This window comes from Pinus tabuliformis, chromosome 3_2, assembly GCF_031772625.1.
Source record: "Pinus tabuliformis cultivar Carrire ecotype Pingquan chromosome 3_2, CPIR1, whole genome shotgun sequence".
Taxonomy (NCBI): Eukaryota; Viridiplantae; Streptophyta; class Pinopsida; order Pinales; family Pinaceae; genus Pinus; species Pinus tabuliformis.
This window is the reverse complement of record NC_142302.1, coordinates 1,023,978,501-1,023,997,211: the sequence shown is the minus strand read 5'-3', so window position 1 is coordinate 1,023,997,211 and position 18,711 is coordinate 1,023,978,501. Positions and strand designations below refer to the sequence as shown.

At 31.2% G+C, this 18,711-nt stretch overlaps 1 long non-coding RNA gene across 1 annotated transcript; it reads right to left on the bottom strand.

Annotated features, from left to right (window-relative positions):
* Positions 1 to 17,199: 17,199 nt before the first annotated feature.
* LOC149184071 (uncharacterized) lies at positions 17,200 to 17,938 on the bottom strand. The gene is made up of 3 exons (XR_016257744.1): positions 17,853 to 17,938; positions 17,612 to 17,741; positions 17,200 to 17,489 (listed from the first exon to the last, which is right to left on the bottom strand). It is a non-coding gene; the product is annotated as an uncharacterized LOC149184071 (long non-coding RNA).
* Positions 17,939 to 18,711: the final 773 nt, after the last annotated feature.

Sequence of the window (18,711 nt, the reverse complement as noted above, 5' to 3'; positions counted from 1 at the left end):
TTTAGAAAATGCATCACATTTATGAACTTCTATCAATGCATATAGCCAAATAGAATTCTTCAACTCATATTGGATTCTATGAAATTATTTAAACCACAAATAAAATATTTAAGAAATGAAAATGAAAAAATGCTAATATGGATTAGAAAATCAATGTCTTATGGTGCAAAAAAGTTTAAATACAACCATTTTTTACCCATCTCTTTAATGAGTCTAGATGGTCCACTTAACACGTTAATTAATTATTCCATGTTTTATTATGAAGAGAATTTTGTTTTTCATGGAGTTTTGTTTCAAAACAATACAATATGAGATTAATACAATCTTAATAAATTCCATGATAGATAAATAAAAGTCAATAAATGGATTCCTTATTAAATTAAATGAGATGAGATGATTGCATATACAAATAGTTGATTTAAAAATATATGAAAAAAAAAATATGGGTTAAAAATTGAATGCCCTACAATTTAACGAGTAGTATTCACTTATGAGCCATCACCCATTAAGCCTAAATAGTCCACTTAATAATTATTATCAAGAAATTAAAAGACGTATTTTTCGAAAAAATGAATCATAGTATACTCATATTGATGGACATAACTAAGTACAAGTCAATAATATAATTCTAACTCAAGTGATATGATTTCAATTTATTTAAAATACAAATTTACAAAAAAATGACTTTAAATAATGAAATTAGATGCCTTACAGTTCAAAAAGTTCAATGACATAATTCATCCATGATAGTGTCTAATCAAACCTTGATAATCCACTTATCAATCATTATCATCATGTATATGTTTTTTTAAGAAATGAAAAATTATTTAAAATATATTTTTTTATCTCAAAAATTACATGTCACATTTATGCACTTATATTAGTGCATTTTATATGTAAACAATGAATAACTGACTTTGTGCCTTGTTGATTTTCAATATGATATGATTGCAGTTACAACCATTAGTTGATTTAAGCATATAAATTTATGAAAACTATCGATTGAGAAATCACATATCTTATGCTTCAAAAAGATCAAATCATTTACCTATGACACATTTATCATTAGCCTTAATAGTGAATAATGCATTGTGAATAGTGAATAATGCACATAACATTTATCAAGTAAATTATTATAATTTCTTTAGTAAGAATAGCACCTTTGTTTGCAAGGAGTTCTATTTCAAAACTTATATTTCACATTTATATATGATTATTGATACATATAAGTAAACATAAGTCGTTAACAATAACATGCCTCGATGGTTCATGTAAGATAATTTGAATGGCAAACAATTCATTTAAGAACACACGCACGCGTGCACACACATCTTAGAGAAAAAATCGATACAACAAAGTCATTGCAAAAACAATTATAAATAATAAGAAATATACATATTAATATAATTGGCATCCCATATATTTCAAAAAATATAAAATCATACAAATTGATTCAACAAAAACTATGTCCAAAATGTATTGAAAAATTGGAATGTACTTTTCAACAAATTTATAAAGGAAATTATCTCCATCAACTACAATGAAGTACATGTTCTATTGAACATTCGAATGTACTCATGTTTTTGTTTGATACAATGAAGTGTCTTAAGAAATGGGAATAAAACTTGCAGAAGCCACATATCTTGCTCTTTTCCTATATATGATTTTATCAAGATGTGGTTTGATCGATATCCGATGAATTGAGAAGTATGCTTTTTTGTATCTATTAGCAATACATTTGATTCTTCATAATTATCTCCATATTGGGACCACACATCAATCAACTTTTTCTGATAAAATTGTCTTCTTCTCCCTGCTTCCATTTTTGTTTGCAAATGACAATGAGACCTGTCCCATGCAAATTTAAATTCCTCTATATCAATATTTGATTTTTCAAGTACTTTTCGGATGTACTTGTCAGTGACATTTAATGTCCATATTGCAACATCATAATTTCTTAAGAAATATTTTAATACTTATGACTGAAAAGGCCTTAAAAAAAGGACCTATCACCAAATTGCCAATCTGGTTCTCTTTGGATATGAAAATTTTGTTCATCTTTGGTGTATGATTGGAAGAATACTCCTTCCATTTCAAATATCAACAACATCTTCTGACTTGTAGTAATGCCCATCTGCATCTGCACTGTAACCACATGGATGATATTAACATATCTTCACTTCAACACTTCATTGCTTAAGGACATAAAAACCTATCATTTTAAAACTGATGTTAATATTTATTATGAATTATTTCCATTTGTATGCTAAGGTAATTTTACAATGAGTTCATAGTATCACAAAATACAAATACAATTGCCCCATTAAAATGAACAAACAAATAATATGTTTACTTTATACATACAACCTAATACCTTTATTTAATTTGTATGGAATAAAAGTCTTATAAGAATGCATTGACCCACCATTTAAATCAATGATTTTAAGACTTATAATGATTTATTTAATTGCAATTGAAAAATATAATTAAAATGGTCTAGTGCAAGTAAACAAACTAATTATATATTATTTTTCACATACAATATAATACAATTTTTAAATTTCAAACCTAATTAATTATATGTTAATTTATAGAGTTTCTACCTTAGTTTCTTTTGGTGCTTCTTTTAGTACAAATTGTATGTTTATTGTTGGTGCTACATACAACTTAATATAGTTTTTCAACTTATATGGAATAAAAAAGGTTATAAGAATGCAATGGGTCATCCTTCACATTACTAATTTATAAGAGGTATAACAATAACTTAAACCACATTTAAAGCAAATAATTGTAATGATCTAATTAAAACAAATAGACCAGTTATCTATTAATTTTACATACAATGTAATCCATTGTAAAAAAAAAATATAGCATGAGAAATTTTGATATGAAAACATTAAATGACCATTCATCTCACCAAAAATAAAGAAAATAAAAATATTTTATTTTTGGTAATGACAAACCAAATCAATAATTCTTTTATTAGTGTTGTGAAATAAAAATAAGAATTCATGATGTCATACATATAATAGCATGAAATAGACATCAATAATCTTAAGGTACTTCTAAATGTAATTGAACATCCTTCAAAATAGCTCGCACATCTGTAGCCTTGTTGAGTTTATGCAATATTCTCCATAGCCCATTGATCAACCAATTATCCCCTTGATTTGCTCCAATGAATGGAGGGGCAAGAATCACATTTTCTTTTAGATTCTCTTTCACTCTCTCAATTAAACAATCAACTATAATAGTATTGGCTGCATCATATTGGGTATGCATTTCCCACACTTTTTTCAATGATTTAGTGTGTATAACTTTTGTTGGATTGTCAATGACCTTATGTCCCTTTTGTGGCTTACAGTCTGAAGCAGTCCACTTAAAAAAAAGTTTATCTTGTAATGTTTCTGAAACCAACTTTTTTAGAAATCTTGTTGTGCTTTGTTTCAAAGCTGTCGTCCAAATTGCAATGTCAAGAGATTCATTTTTGAAACACATTTCAAAAAATGATTTTGCATGTGGATGAATCCAAAATATTTTTTTCTCTATTGTGTAATCATCATCAGCTCCCATTTTCTCAATATGCCCTTTGTTTGTTGATTCATCATCGATGCTATGATAAAAAATGTCCATTAGTTCAAAAATAACTAGTTTCTTTTCAGCTATTTTGGCTGCAACACAATGGAAAATAATCTAGTCAAACCATTTTATTCATGTTACAAAAATTACTAAAAAAATTGTTGAAACGATACACTTACCTTGAGAGGTTTTCGCGCTTTTTATAGATGAAACAATTATTTCTTTTATCATCTTGATAGAACATGGAGTAAACATATTAAACCTTCAATCAAATACCAATTGTACTTCCTATTAAACCTTCAATCAAATACCAATACCAAGAAAAAAATTAGTAATGCAACCTTTAAAAAGAAACACACACACACACACACACACCTTTAACATTATTTTGATTGTTAATTTTATCCTTTTTATTTGTTCCTATAATAAAAATATACAACGTTATGGTTACAAGAATTAGAGTTTGAAGAATAATAAGATAAACAATAAGACAAGTTATAAGTATCTGATATGACATTATCTTCATATTTGTAACATTGCACTTCATCATCATCTTTGTTACCTTTCGCTGTCTCCAAATTAAACATATAAAATATTTTGAGTTGTGATAATGAATAGAATCATTAAATAATAAGGAAAACACGTGGACAAATTATAAGTACCTGATGTTATATTTTGTTCTTGATTAAAGTTTTGTTTAACTTTCATTTGATCAATGTCTTGGTTCTCCTTGCTTGTTGCTATAATAAACATAAAAAAATGTTATAAATTGTGACGATGAACAAAATTCATTAAACAACTATACAAAAAAAGAATCATCTATAATCGTCCATAATAATATTTTGGTCTTGATTGTAGTTTTGTGGGACAGTCCCCTGGTCATTATATTCATTCTCTTTATTTCCAACTACAATCAACATATGAAATGATATGAATCACCATAATAAAAATAATAATTTAGAATAATAATAAAATAAATAAAAATGATAGAGTTATGTTGATTAATACCCATTTCTATCTCCATCGTTCCATGGTCATTGTCTTGATTAATTCCATTCATCTCATAATTCCCTGTAATAGTCATCCAAAAATGTTATGAATAAGGAAATTAAATAAATTGAAAAATTATCAAGAGCAAAAACCAAAAAAATTATGTACCTGGTATGATAACTTCTTCCTCTCCTCCTTCTCCTCCTATTTCCATCTCTATACTTTTTTCAACATCATGAGCACTATGTTGATTATTTTTTTGCTTCCCACTTTCATCATTCTCTGTTTTAGAATCTCCATCATTAATTATTTTAGTAAACACTTTGACAATTAAGAAATATGAACAAAATATTATCCAAAGTATTATAAGAAGAAAAAAAAATGAATTGTAGTACCTGAATTTTCCAAGAAGTTAATGGATCCTAGATTTGATAGTTGAAAAGATTTGTAAGTATTTAACATGATTGTCTTTTGTGTCTTTGTTTGCACAACACATGAAATTCTTCTTCCATATGTACAACAGGCCTTGATTAAATTTGTCCCCGCATAAAGAGAAATGACCACTTTTGCATCACTACATTGTTGGTGTTTTTCCAATAAATCCATCCAAAAATCATAATCTCTCTCATTTTCATCGAATGTGTCTTCAAATGTGTGAGAGTATTTGATAGCCTCCAAAATTTTTAATTCTAAAGTATAGAAATGTATAGTAAGAACTATATCATAACTATAATTGTTTTGGGACTTATATTCATAAATGCCACTAGTCATTTTATAGTTGAACTTGGAGTTCTTTATGGAAATTTCCAAAGACTGGCGTACATCATTACAAAACCAAAGTTCTACTAAGAGAACTGTAATAAAGTCATTCAACTCATTTTTTTCGATAAGAAATCGAAAAAATTCAATATAATATCCCTTGTGGAATTGTTCTTTTTTCAAAGCTAGTGTATCCAAAACAAGGTCAGTATGTAAAACTGGTTGCAACTGACATGGAAAAGAGTGCAAAAGTGTTGACAAAAGATCAGGGCCCCCAAAATGACAACCAAATTCAAAATTGTTGTCAACCTGTTGAACACTTGTCGATCCATTTATTATTCTGTCAAGGACTCAGCATGCTTGCTGAGAAAGGGACTCTATCTTTGTACTACGTGTTCCTTTGACATAAGTAGATCCCTCCACCATGTTGCAAAAATTGGTAAATATGATATCATTAATTTCATAATGCTCAAGAATGTTGAATGTGGTAAGAGTCATCTCATTCAAGTTCTGATCATGACTTTGACAATATGTAACCATTGCATCCAATATTGTTCTATTGGTTTTCAATTTAGAACAATAATCTTTTAATTTTGTGGCATTTGATGGATGATTATGTGGAATAGAAAACCAAATGGTTCCATCCAATAGCTTATCTGCTACTGAAGCAATTTCTTCCATGGTTAATCCCTGAAGGGGCCGAAGAGTACCTGCTGTCAAACTGTGTAGACTATTTCTCTTGTAGTTCTCAAAATCAGGTTGGCTTGGAGAACACTTTAATGTGCCTAGTTGGTAACAGTTAAAAACAGTGTCCCATTTATCCCAAATAGGTTCCTCAAGATATAAGAGAATTTTTTTATCAGAAAAATTTGTAATTGGACAGTCGAAGAATGAGCACAACATTTCATCATCAACCTGATAAAATAAGAAATATAAACTAATAAGAATTCAATGTAAAAATGAAACTAAATAAGGTGTTATAAACTAATGAGAATTCATTATAAATATGAAAAAATATGACTTATATTATCAACTTTAGTCATTTATCTACAATAAAGATAGATACAATAATAAAATGTTAAATGCAAAAATAATTAAAATTACATACCTTGTCTTCAACCGTCTTAGAACATCCAATCCTCCTTTTCTTTAATTTGTCATTGGCAATTAAGAAATGCCTTTCCGAGCACACACAATCAATAAATGGAGTTTTGAAGAACACCTTATTTGCAAAATTTAATTGACAACAAATGCAGATCACCTCAGTGGGTTCAACTAATGGATGCAAGAATCGAGCATTATGTTTTTTATATTTTTTTTTCGCTTCTGTTGATACATTATATTTAGAATTTGTTAAAATTTCTTTCGCTGCTTGAATGGTGTGTTGACCATCAACTATCCAAAAATTGATATTCTTGGAATTTAGATCTGTCTCATTTATAATTTTGATAGAGTTTACCAATGGATCAGACTCATTGATGTCAAATGGAATCAAAAGAGCATCAAGTAATGAGGTTTGAAATTTTTCTAGGAATGATTTCACTAATACTTGAACATTTAAATCATCTCGTGATCTTAATTTGAACACTTTAGGGGCTTCTATACATCTTTCAACAGTCACTTTTCTACTAAAGGAGTTTGAAAATAGATAGCAATGCTTGAAGGCTTCATGAATCTCATCACATTGATTTGCAAGGTTTGTTGTCTCATATTCAACTTTCCTAGTTTTTTGAAATTCTGTAGTAGGCTTGAAATCACTTTCTGTTATGTTCTCCTCCAAATCAGATAAATATACTCTTCTCAAAGAAAGTAATTGAGAATCAAGTTTATCATCTGGTATTTTATCAAGAAATTTACCTTTTTGTTGTAAATGAAGAAGTACAGATGATGTTTTTTTACTTCTTACATAACGATATCTCATAACGGTGGCGATGCGTTTTAAAAGATCTGTGCAACTATTTAGTCCAGATTTAGATAAGCTCTCATAGTTATCCAACTTGAACATTGAATTCTTTATCGTATTTGTTGAATCAGTACTTGAAGCTTCAATCAAATCTGGTCTAAAATTTGTATACTCCACTTGACATGAAATTAATTTTACCTCATTTTCTTTAATCATTTCCACTTGAAAGTCAATGTCATTTTCATTGCAAGCATAGCAATTAATTATTATTCCTAATATCTCTGGTTCTTTTTCATCTATTGATCCAAATAGATACATATCAGGAAACATATTCAGGGGAGATTCTATTTGGATGTACCAATCTTGCACAAACTCATATTTATTAGATGTATTGTATTTTTTAATCATTTCAAAAGTAGAAGTAGAAGGTGTTATTGATACTGCCATTTGAGTTGAATAACTTTTCTTTTTCTTAAGTGATAGTTGTAACATTTCATTTGCTTTAGGGCCAACCAATTCTGCAAATAACAACAAAAAAATATTTGCATGAATCAAAATGAAAATATAATTTCAAATATTGTCACATAATGTTCTTTTAAATATTGAAAAATCACCTAATCTAACCATTTCTAAGAGAGTGTACATAAAATATAAAACCACCATACCAGTTGAAGGAGGCATCGTTTGTATATCACTTATTTTTTGTTTCTTCTTCACTACTTTACTTCGAATTTCAGGCACACCAGATTCCATAGTTTCTAGAAAAAAAATTATGGAATACATAAAATACCAAATATTATTAAACAACCTTATAATACATGATTTCCATTTACATGCACAATAATAAATGAGTACATATTTTAATGCAAGTTTACTATATGACACCAAAAGTTATCACCTGGGTAAAATTGCTAGGAAAAGAAACCACCTAATCCAACCATTTCTAAAAAAGTACAAAAAATATAAAACCACCATACCAGTTGAAGGAGGCATCATTTGTATATCACTTGTTTTTCTTTTTCTCTTCACTACTTTACTTCGAATTTCACGCACACCAGTTTCCACAGTTTCTAGAAAAAAAAAATATGGAAGACATGAAATACCAAATATTATTAAACAACCTTATAATACATGATTTCCATTTACACGCACAATAATAAATAAGTACATATGTTATGCAAGTTTACTATATGATGCCAATAGTTATCACCTAGCTAAAATTGCTCGGGAAAAAAAAAATTACCCATGTTGGTATGGGTTGTCCTCATTAAAACACCACTCCTAAGGCTATTTCCATGGTTTTTATTAATCAACAACCAGTTATTAACATAATGTCTAACGATTGTAACAAAGTATAAACTAATTTAAAATTTTCATACCATTTAAAGAATTTGGTGTCGTGTTTCTTGAACTTCCTTTTTCCTTGGATGCTTCCTTTGAATTCTCACTAGCTTCATAGTCCATGGTTTCTGAAAATAAAGTAAAATATTATTATCACAGTCTCGAATTATTGAAGAAAATATGAATTTATAAATACTACAACTACTCGCATCATTATATGTGTAACAAAATGAACAAGAACAATAACAAGTGTAGAACTCACAATAATAGCTAATCAAATGTAGAACATGTGTTAGATTTCCTCTTAGTGCAAACTCAAGCTCCTAGAAACATTGTAGAATGAGAAATCTAGCAAGTGCTAGATTTATGTCTACCATAAATACGAGTATGTTTCTGACAACAACATTGTAGAGTATAAGAATTCTAGATTGTGTTAAATTTTCTTCCAACACAAACACAAGCACATTTTAATTTTAAAGAAATCTAACACATGTTATATTTCCTTCGAGCATAAACACAAGAACATAACAACATTGTAGGACTAAATAAGTCTAATGTGTGCTAGATTAACAACATTGCAATGTAAAATAAAATCTTACATGTGTTAGATTTCCTTTCAGCGCAAACTCAAGCACATAGAAACATTTTAGAGTGAGAAATCTAGTAAGTACTAGGCGCAAACTCAAGCACATAGAAACATTGTAGAGTGAGAAATCTATTAAGTGCTAGATTTATGTCTACCACAAATACAAGCACATTGCCAACAACAACATTGTAGAGTATAAGAAATCTAGCTTGTGTTAAATTTTCTTCCAACACAAACACAAGCACATTTAAATTTGAAAGAAATCTAACACATGTTATATTTCATTATATCACAAACACAAGAACTTAACAACATTGTAGGACTAAATAAGTCTAATGTGTGCTAGATTAACAATAGTGCAATGTAAAAGAAAATCTAACATGTGTTAGATTTCCTTTTAGCACAAAATCAATCACATAGAAACATTGTAGAGTGAGAAATCTATCAAGTGCTAGATTTATGTCTACCACAAATATAACCACATTGCCAACAACAACATTGTAGAGTATAAGAATTCTAGGTTGTGTTAAATTCTCTTCCAACACAAAGACAAACATATTTGAATTTGAAAAAAATCTAACACATGTTATATTTCCTTCGAGCACAAACACAAGAACATAACAACATTGTAGGGCTAAATAAGTCTAATGTGTGCTAGATTAACAACATTGCAATGTAAAATAAAATCTAACATGTGTTAGATTTCCTTTTAGCGCAAACATGAGCACATAGAAACATTGAAGAGTGAGAAATCTAGCAAGTGCTAGATTTATGTCTACCACAAATACAAGCATGTTGCCAACAACAACATTGTAGAGTATAAGAAATCTAGCTTGTGTTAAATTTTCTTCCAACACAAACACAAGCACATTTAAATTTGAAAGAAATCTAACACATGTTATATTTCCTTCTAGCACAAACACAAGAACATAACAACATTTTAGGACTAAATAAGTCTAATGTGTGCTAGATTAACAACATTGCAATGGTAAAGAAAATCTAACATGTGTTAGATTTCCTTTTAGCACAAACTCAAGCACATAGAAACATTGTAGATTGAGAAATCTAGCAAGTGCTAGATTTATGTCTACCACAAATACAAACACGTTGCCAACACCAACATTGTAGAGTATAAGAAATCTAGCTTGTGTAAAATTTTATTCCAAGACAAACACAAGCACATTTAAATTGAAAAGAAATCTAACACATGCTATATTTCCTTCTAGCACAAACACAAGAACATAACAACATTGTAGGACTAAATAAGTCTAATGTGTGCTAGATTAACAACATTGCAATGTAAAAGAAAATCTAACATGTGTTAGATTTACTTTTAGCACAAATTCAAGCACATAGAAACATTGTAGAGTGAGAAATCTACAAACAAAAGCAAATTTAAATTTGAAACAAATCTAACACATGTTATATTTCGAGCACAAACCCAAGAACATAACAACATTGTAGTACTGAATAAGTCTAATGTGTGCTAGATTAACAACATTGCAATGTAAAAGAAAATCTAACATGTGTTAGATTTCCTTTTAGCGCAAACTCAAGGACATAGAAACATTGTAGATTGAGAAATATAGCAAGTGCTAGATTTATGTCTACCACAAATACAAGCACGTTTCCAACAACAACATTGTAGAGTATAAGAAATCTGGCTTGTGTTAAATTTTCTTCCAACACAAACACAAGCACATTTAAATTTGAAAGAAATCTAACACATGTCATATTTCCTTCTAGCACAAACACAAGAACATAACAACATTTTAGGACTAAATAGGTCTAATTTGTGCTATATTAACAACATTGCAATGTAAAAGAAAATCTAACATGTGTTACATTTCCTTTTGGCGCAAACTCAAGCACATAGAAACATTGTAGATTGAGAAATCTAGCAAGTGCTAGATTTATGTCTACCACAAATACAAGCACGTTGCCAACAACAACATTGTAGAGTATAAGAAATCTAGCTTGTGTTAAATTTTCTTCCAACACAAACACAAGCACATTTAAATTTGAAATAAATCTAACACATGCTATATTTCCTTCTAGCCCAAACACAAATACATAACAACATTGTAGGACTAAATAAGTCTAATGTGTGCTAGATTAACAATATTGCAATGTAAAAGAAAATCTAACATGTGTTAGATTTCCTTTTAACGCAAACTCAAGCACATAGAAACATTGTAGAGTGAGAAATCTAGCAAGTGCTAGATTTATGTCTACCACAAATACAAGCACGTTGCCAACAACAACATTGTAGAGTATAAGAAATCTAGCTTGTGTTAAATTTTCTTCCAACACAAACACAAGCACATTTAAATTTGAAAGAAATCTAACACGTGCTATATTTCCTTCTATCACAAACACAAGTACATAACAACATTGTAGGACTAAATAAGTCTAATGTGTGCTAGATTAACAACATTGCAATGTAAAAGAAAATCTAACATGTGTTAGATTTCATTTTAGCGCAAACTCAAGCACATAGAAACATTGTAGAATGAGAAATCTAGCAAGTGTTAGATTTATGTCTACCACAAATACAAGCACGTTGCCAACAACAACATTGTAGAGTATAAGAATTATAAACTGTATTAAATTTTCTTCCAACACAAATAAGCACATTTTAATTTGAAAGAAATCTAACACATGTTATATTACCTTCGAGCACAAACACAAGAACATAACAACATTGTAGGACTAAATAAGTCTAATGTGTGCTAAATTAACAACATTGCAATGTAAAATAAAATCTAACATGTGTTAGATTTCTTTTTAGCGCAAACTTGAGCACATAGAAACATTGTAAATTGAGAAATCTAGCAAGTGCTAGATTTATGTCTACCACAAATACAAGCACATTGCCAACAACAACATTGTAGAGTATAAGAAATCTAGCTTTTGTTAAATTTTCTTCCAACACAAACACAAGCACATCTAAATTTGAAAGAAATCTAACACATGCTATATTTCCTTCTAGCACAAACACAAGAACATAACAAAATTTTAGGACTAAATAAGTCTAATGTGTGCTAGATTAACAACATTGCAATGTAAAAGAAAACCTAACATGTGTTAGATTTCCTTTTAGCGCAAACTCAAGCACATAGAAACATTGTAGAGTGAGAAATCTAGCAAGTTGTGATGGATTTCTCACACAAAACAATCTCATACTCATCTCCATATCCCTCCACTTACTCCTCCCCATCAAGGAGATGCATATACATGTTTATAAACCACATCAAGTAAATTGTCTCTCTCACTTGTGTGAAATCCTGGGTCTTTGTAAGATTTCCCAAACTCTGCAAATAGAACAAACTCTAACATTATCATCAAGAAATTAAATCCCCCTCTATGCTCACTAAATCTAGAGTTAAGATGGATCTAAACGAAAAGCATGCACCTTAGAAATTTGATCCCTTTGTAGGCTCAAAATAGTTTAGAAGATTTTAATTTGAGGGCTTAGATGATTCTTATCAATAATTTAGATAAAGAGTCTTACTTTTTAGTTAACAAATTTTTTTTCCCAGAAATTTGAATCATGGTTAGACAAAAATTGTAGTATAAGAAATTTAATTCACGTTCAAGACTTTTTTAACTCCATGTAAACATAAGCAAATTCTCAATCATGATTCTAATTCTCATTCAAGAGATTATTTAACTCTAAGCAAATATAGTAAAAATTACATAGCTACACCAAATTTCATTTTAAACTATGTTGTCTGTCTTATTTTTTCACCCATTAATATATATATATATATATATATATATATATATATATATATATATATATATATATATATATATATATATATATATATATATATGAAATAAAATAAAATAAAAAAACTCTTATATCTTAATAAAACATGCTTGTGGGGGCAATTCAATTAGCAGTTGTCATGTTATGAAGTATTATGTAAACTATGAGATTCAAGATTCAAAACCCCTCTGGGTCAAACCATAGACCATAAAAAACCAACCATTTTAAGGATTGGTATGGCCGAGATCAGGTGCAATACCTTAGTGATTTTTACAGTTTAAAGAACCATGGGTTGCAATTTCTTAGACCATACTCTAATCCCTTAAGTAATGGACATGTTAACACTATTGTGTGTGGGGTTCTTAGCATGTCTATTACTTAAGGGATTAGTTTGTGGTCTAAGAAATTGTGACCCATGGGTATATAAACCGTCAAAAGCACTTAAGTACTGCCCCTAATCTAGATCATACCAACCCTTAACAAGGTTGATATTTTTTATGGTTTCTCCTCTCAACTACCACAAATTTCAAACCTTGACCACCTTAAAACCAAACCCTAAAAAAAACTAACTTTAACCCACTTTTATACACGACCCATAAATAATAAAATATAACAAATATTTATTTATAATAATTTTTCATTTTAAAACTATTTTTTTAATAAAACATTACTTTTCTTATACCTTTTATTAATAAATATTATATCTTTAAAATGTTTTCGCTGGAGTATAACAATATTCAATTCCCCTTCATTACAACTCTAAACTTTCTCTAATTTTAACCATTTATCTTTATTAATCTTATGGTAAAGAATTGGCCATAAAAAAAATGTAGTTAGGCATTAAAAAGATATATAATTAGGCTATTTTCAAATTTTTATTTTGGATTATTTCTCTATACTATGAGTGGGAATCTTATTAGAATTTTATGAAATGATCAACCATTGAAATAGTCCTAGAAAAGTGGAAATTACTCTAGGCATAGAGCTCGGAAGGCTTGGAGTAAGAAGATAGCCACATATGTTGGTCGGACAACCCTCAAAAGGTGAGTAGTGGCCGTAGTAGAAAATGATGTATGACTAGAGATACACAAGGTTGCATACGCAAGAGGTACTATGTACGGTTCCAATATTAGGAATTACTTTTAGGCATGGGTGATCCTCGAAGCATGGGACCATGCAACTCGTCATTTGATGTTACATGATGGACCTATACACCTAAAACTTATGGGTTGAACCTTAATAATAGTGTACTTCACATGAAATTTAACATGGTTAGTTATATGTGTGCATTTTGATCTCTCCGTGTATATGTTACGTAGAATCAGAATTCTCTATTTTATAAATATAATAAAATAAATATATTATAATTTTTTAATAAAATTTGTAATTTATTTTGGTATCTAGAGAAATTAGAGAAATTGGTAACGGGTTAATCTCATACTTATGTGATACAGATAGGATCTCATATTCATGTGACATAGATAGGATTGATTTAAATCATTATCATTATAAATTCTAGTGGCGTATGTATGTTTTTTTAGCACATAAAAGAAAATTAGAGAGAAATGAACACTAGACCTCATACCCGTGTGACCTAGATAGGATCAATTCCAATCGCTATCATTATAAACTCTAGTCGTGTATGTATGTCTTTTTAGCACATAAATGTAAATTAGAGAGATTTGAACACTAGACTTCCTCACACATAATACGTCATTCACATAACCATTTCCTCTTGAATGTCTAGAGGCTTATAAGCATGGAAGTTTGAGGCTAGAGATTCTACTCGCAGTCATGCTTGAGAGCCCCCTAAAGTGCCATGACCACCATTTCCATGTTGGCAAAGAGCTCGCTAATGAGTCATGGTTGTTGGAGGTAGCAAGATGTCACAAAGTCTAACACAGGGATGGGAGGGAAGCTACATGAGACAGTTATGAAAAAGATAGGTCGTGATAACTTTCTAAGCAAGTTGCACCAAGGACGAGCTCGGGGCTAAGCCTTTTCCATCAGAAAAAGTCGCTAAGGGAGGGGGGGAACCAATGAAGTAGACAAAAGGAAACCCACCCAAGAAACCAGATAGGAATGTGAGTGCATGGTGGGCAAGGGAAGCAATAGGAGTAGGTGTCAAAGTGTTAACTAAATCTTGAGCTAGTGGCCAAGGATGAAGAGCATATTGGAGTGAACCCAATTCATGTAGATGAGCAGAAAAAAAATAAAAATCATGCCAAAGGGCTTCTTCTACACTCCTTGGGAGGCGAGGTCCCATAAATTCACTATGATGTGGTGGCATGAATAGGAGGGAGGCGGTGAGAGGGCACATCAAATCCAATAGGATCCATTTAATTCCCATTATAACACCCCATCAAGTTTCAAAATTACTAGGTGGTGATTTCTTGGCATTCTTTAAGGGAGTGTATTTTGATGAATAATATTTAATATATAGTGGGAGGTATAAATTTGGAAAGGGTCATCCATATTATAAATATTAAATGCATTATAATGTAATTTCAACCATTTAAATTTAAAATTCTGAAATTCCGCCAGCAATTCAAGCGGTTTCTTTCTCAGCCGAGAATGAAAATGGAGCACTGCAGCTCTGATTTTGTAGGTCCCATAGAAATCAAGGTATCAGATGAATCTTGTTTGGACAGGGGATTAATAGCATAGCAGGAGATCTAGTTCTGTTCTGTATTCCTATTGCGGACACCATGAAAGAAGGAGAGGCTCTAGACCATATCAGTTTAGGGATGTTGTTCATGTCTCGGCTTTAAAGAGCCACCACAAAATCGAATTGCTCTGTGTGGAATCGTTGGGTACCCAATAATTTCCGCCTCTGCATTGATGAGTGACGTGAATTGGAGTCTTTCGAACTCAAATACGGCGTTTCAATCTATTTATAGAAATTATCGCGGCCCGATTGTGCTTTTACTATTTTTATTTTCCCTATTTTAAGTTCATCTCTTGTATTTGAGAGCCCTCCCGTAATGATCATAATTCCCAAGTAATCTTTCCCGGCTCCGGTAATGAGCCGACAAACGTTTGGAAACAATGGCCACGGCTTTAATCGAGGTTGATGTTGTACAGTTGTTGAGGTTGAAGTTGTACAGTAGTTGTGAGGCATCTCTAGCTTAGATGTGTAGATTAGGGATGCATCGATTTGATGGACTTTCCGACATTGAAGTGCAAGAATTACATCATAAACTCTTCATTGAGGCTAAACGATCCCCAATTTTACAAAAATGAATATGGGCTCTTTTCTATCATTCTAGGTCGGCCCCTGATATACATTTGTATTGGCCTTAGCAATACCAAGAAAGGAAATCACAACAAGGTGCCACTGAATTACAGGAGGAATGGCCTAATTGGGATCTCCAGTTAGCTGATTCTGTGAGATTATATGCTACAGGTGTGCAGTATCCAAACCAAAACGAACCTTCAGAGGCCAAGATTTTCTATGGAGTATACCTGCTTCCAGGGTTTATCAATCATTCTTGCATTCCATCTGCATCGAGATTCTGCATTGGGAAATACAATAGCTTGTTTATGTTATTATTTCCACAAACCCCAAAAATCAGATTTATCCCCCCCAAGCCCCCTAAGAAGAAGAAGAAACAAAAAACTTGAACTACCTGCTACCAACTCAAACTATTAGTTGCTTCTAGTCTCCTTTATTATTAAATGTGTTTTGTATTTTAATATATTGCATAGACACAAACTTTTGAGAGCAATTACTTCTCCAGATTTCATGTTTTTCATGATCTACTAGTATCACTCTGGCAGTTGGGTGTTCATAAACGTATGTTGTGGAAATGTATTCTGATCATATTCACTTTAGAAGTTGCATTCATGGTTGTTAGCCATGTTTTACATTGTCCAGTGGAGCTTCTTCCCTGGTCATCTCAATTTCAGCACTGTGATTTGATGCCAGCCTTGATCACAATTCATTGCAAGCTGCATTTTGGGTCTGAGTCAGCCTTTCTTATCTTGGATAACGTGTCTTTCTTATGTAAATATTTATGCTTTTCTAGATGTGCTCTGCTACCTCTTCTTACTTCATGATGTCAATTTAATATTGACTGAGGTTTTGGGGTTGCAACACTTAAATCATTCTTAACTTCTCACTCAAACAATAGTCTTTTCATCCATTTGTAATCTATTTTTTCCCATGTTTCTAGAAAGCCCCTTTCTTTGGTGACTGTCGTGTATGGCTATATAATTCTTTCTGATATTTACATGTCAATCCCAATTTGATTGTTTGGTCTAATATATAAATCATGAAGTCAAATCTGCATAGGTAAATGTCTGTTATAGTCATAATCTCATCTAGTGTTTTAAATCACATTTATTCAGAATAAGATAGGACAAGGTGAAGCAATTAACTTATCAGACATCAGCATAAACCTTTTGGACCATGCATTTCCAATATGTATATCATGATTGTAAGTACTCACTTGATCCAGAAGGTGATATGAAAGATCTCTCATTCTATCATCAATAATACCAGAATGTCCATGCACATGAATATTCAACAACAACCCTAGAGCATTCAAGTAAACCTGAGAACCCAAAAGACAGCCGATTGCAAATGAAAACCAAGAGCAAGTAATCTTAAGAATATCTTAGACCAGGTCACTCTCCCAATTTAGCAAAAATGGAGAAAGGTTATAGTAATCATGACGTGTGAAGGATCAACATTCTCTCTTTGCAAAGAAGCCAAGATATGGGAGTCATATATATGGAGCACTTTACTCAAATGTGCATGGCCTTCCAAGTAACATAACGCTAGATGCCACCAATTGTGAGTATACCTGGCACCCTAAAATATGTCAGTGCATGATCGAACCCACTTTGCAAACTACCTACCATCTGTAATGTATGGATCACTGAACAGTGATAGAAGAGGGAAAAGACTACTTCACATGAATGAACAGCAAGCATTCCATGAATCCAAACATGTTTTCATAAATTGGACTGCCTCCTTAAAGCAACATTCATGCTGAAACACATGACATAGCTGTACCAAAAACTAATGGAGATCAAAGACATGTTGTAAAATGATTAACACAAATAAAGTAGGTGCCCCCAACCAAAACAAAATACTATTTTTCAAATGCAATGCAAAAAATAAGCCATCAATCTTGGATAAAAATTTAAAATACAACATGCTAAGTGTCTGCTGTTTTGTGGCACACACCGCATGCTGAGACCATGGGTCATCACTTTCGATTGTCAAGCCTTTCCTTGAAGCCAATTCTGCATCCCCCATTCACCCAACCTCCAGTAAAGAAAATGAAAGCATTCGATATATATAGTTTTCACCTTGATTTGCTGGCAAAACCTGCCTTGATAAGTCAGAATCTATGAATAGAAAATCTCAGACTCTTCCTTAGGAACTTCTTCCTTAGCTTAAAGTGAGAAAGGCAAGCCTACTAAGATGACAATAGGTAGCTTGCGTAAGTTGCCTATGGGGTCTTCACCCTTATGGTTAGGACTTTTCCACCAAGTGAAACTTTGGGAGGTAATACTCCCTCGTGGAAGGTATATCTTTGTTGAGGCTATATATCTCCATTGATCTCCTTCAATTTACCGGGTTTTCCTTCTTGGAATAATCTACTTGTTATGTCTATGTTTATGTCATTTAATTTCTTTTTGATCTTGTACTCATCTTACATTTCATTTCATCTCATTTTTTAGTATTGCTGGTTTTGACTTTTAGTCATCAATCCCTTTGACCTATTTTGGTGTTTAGTGGACACCGACAGAAATTTCAATTTCAAT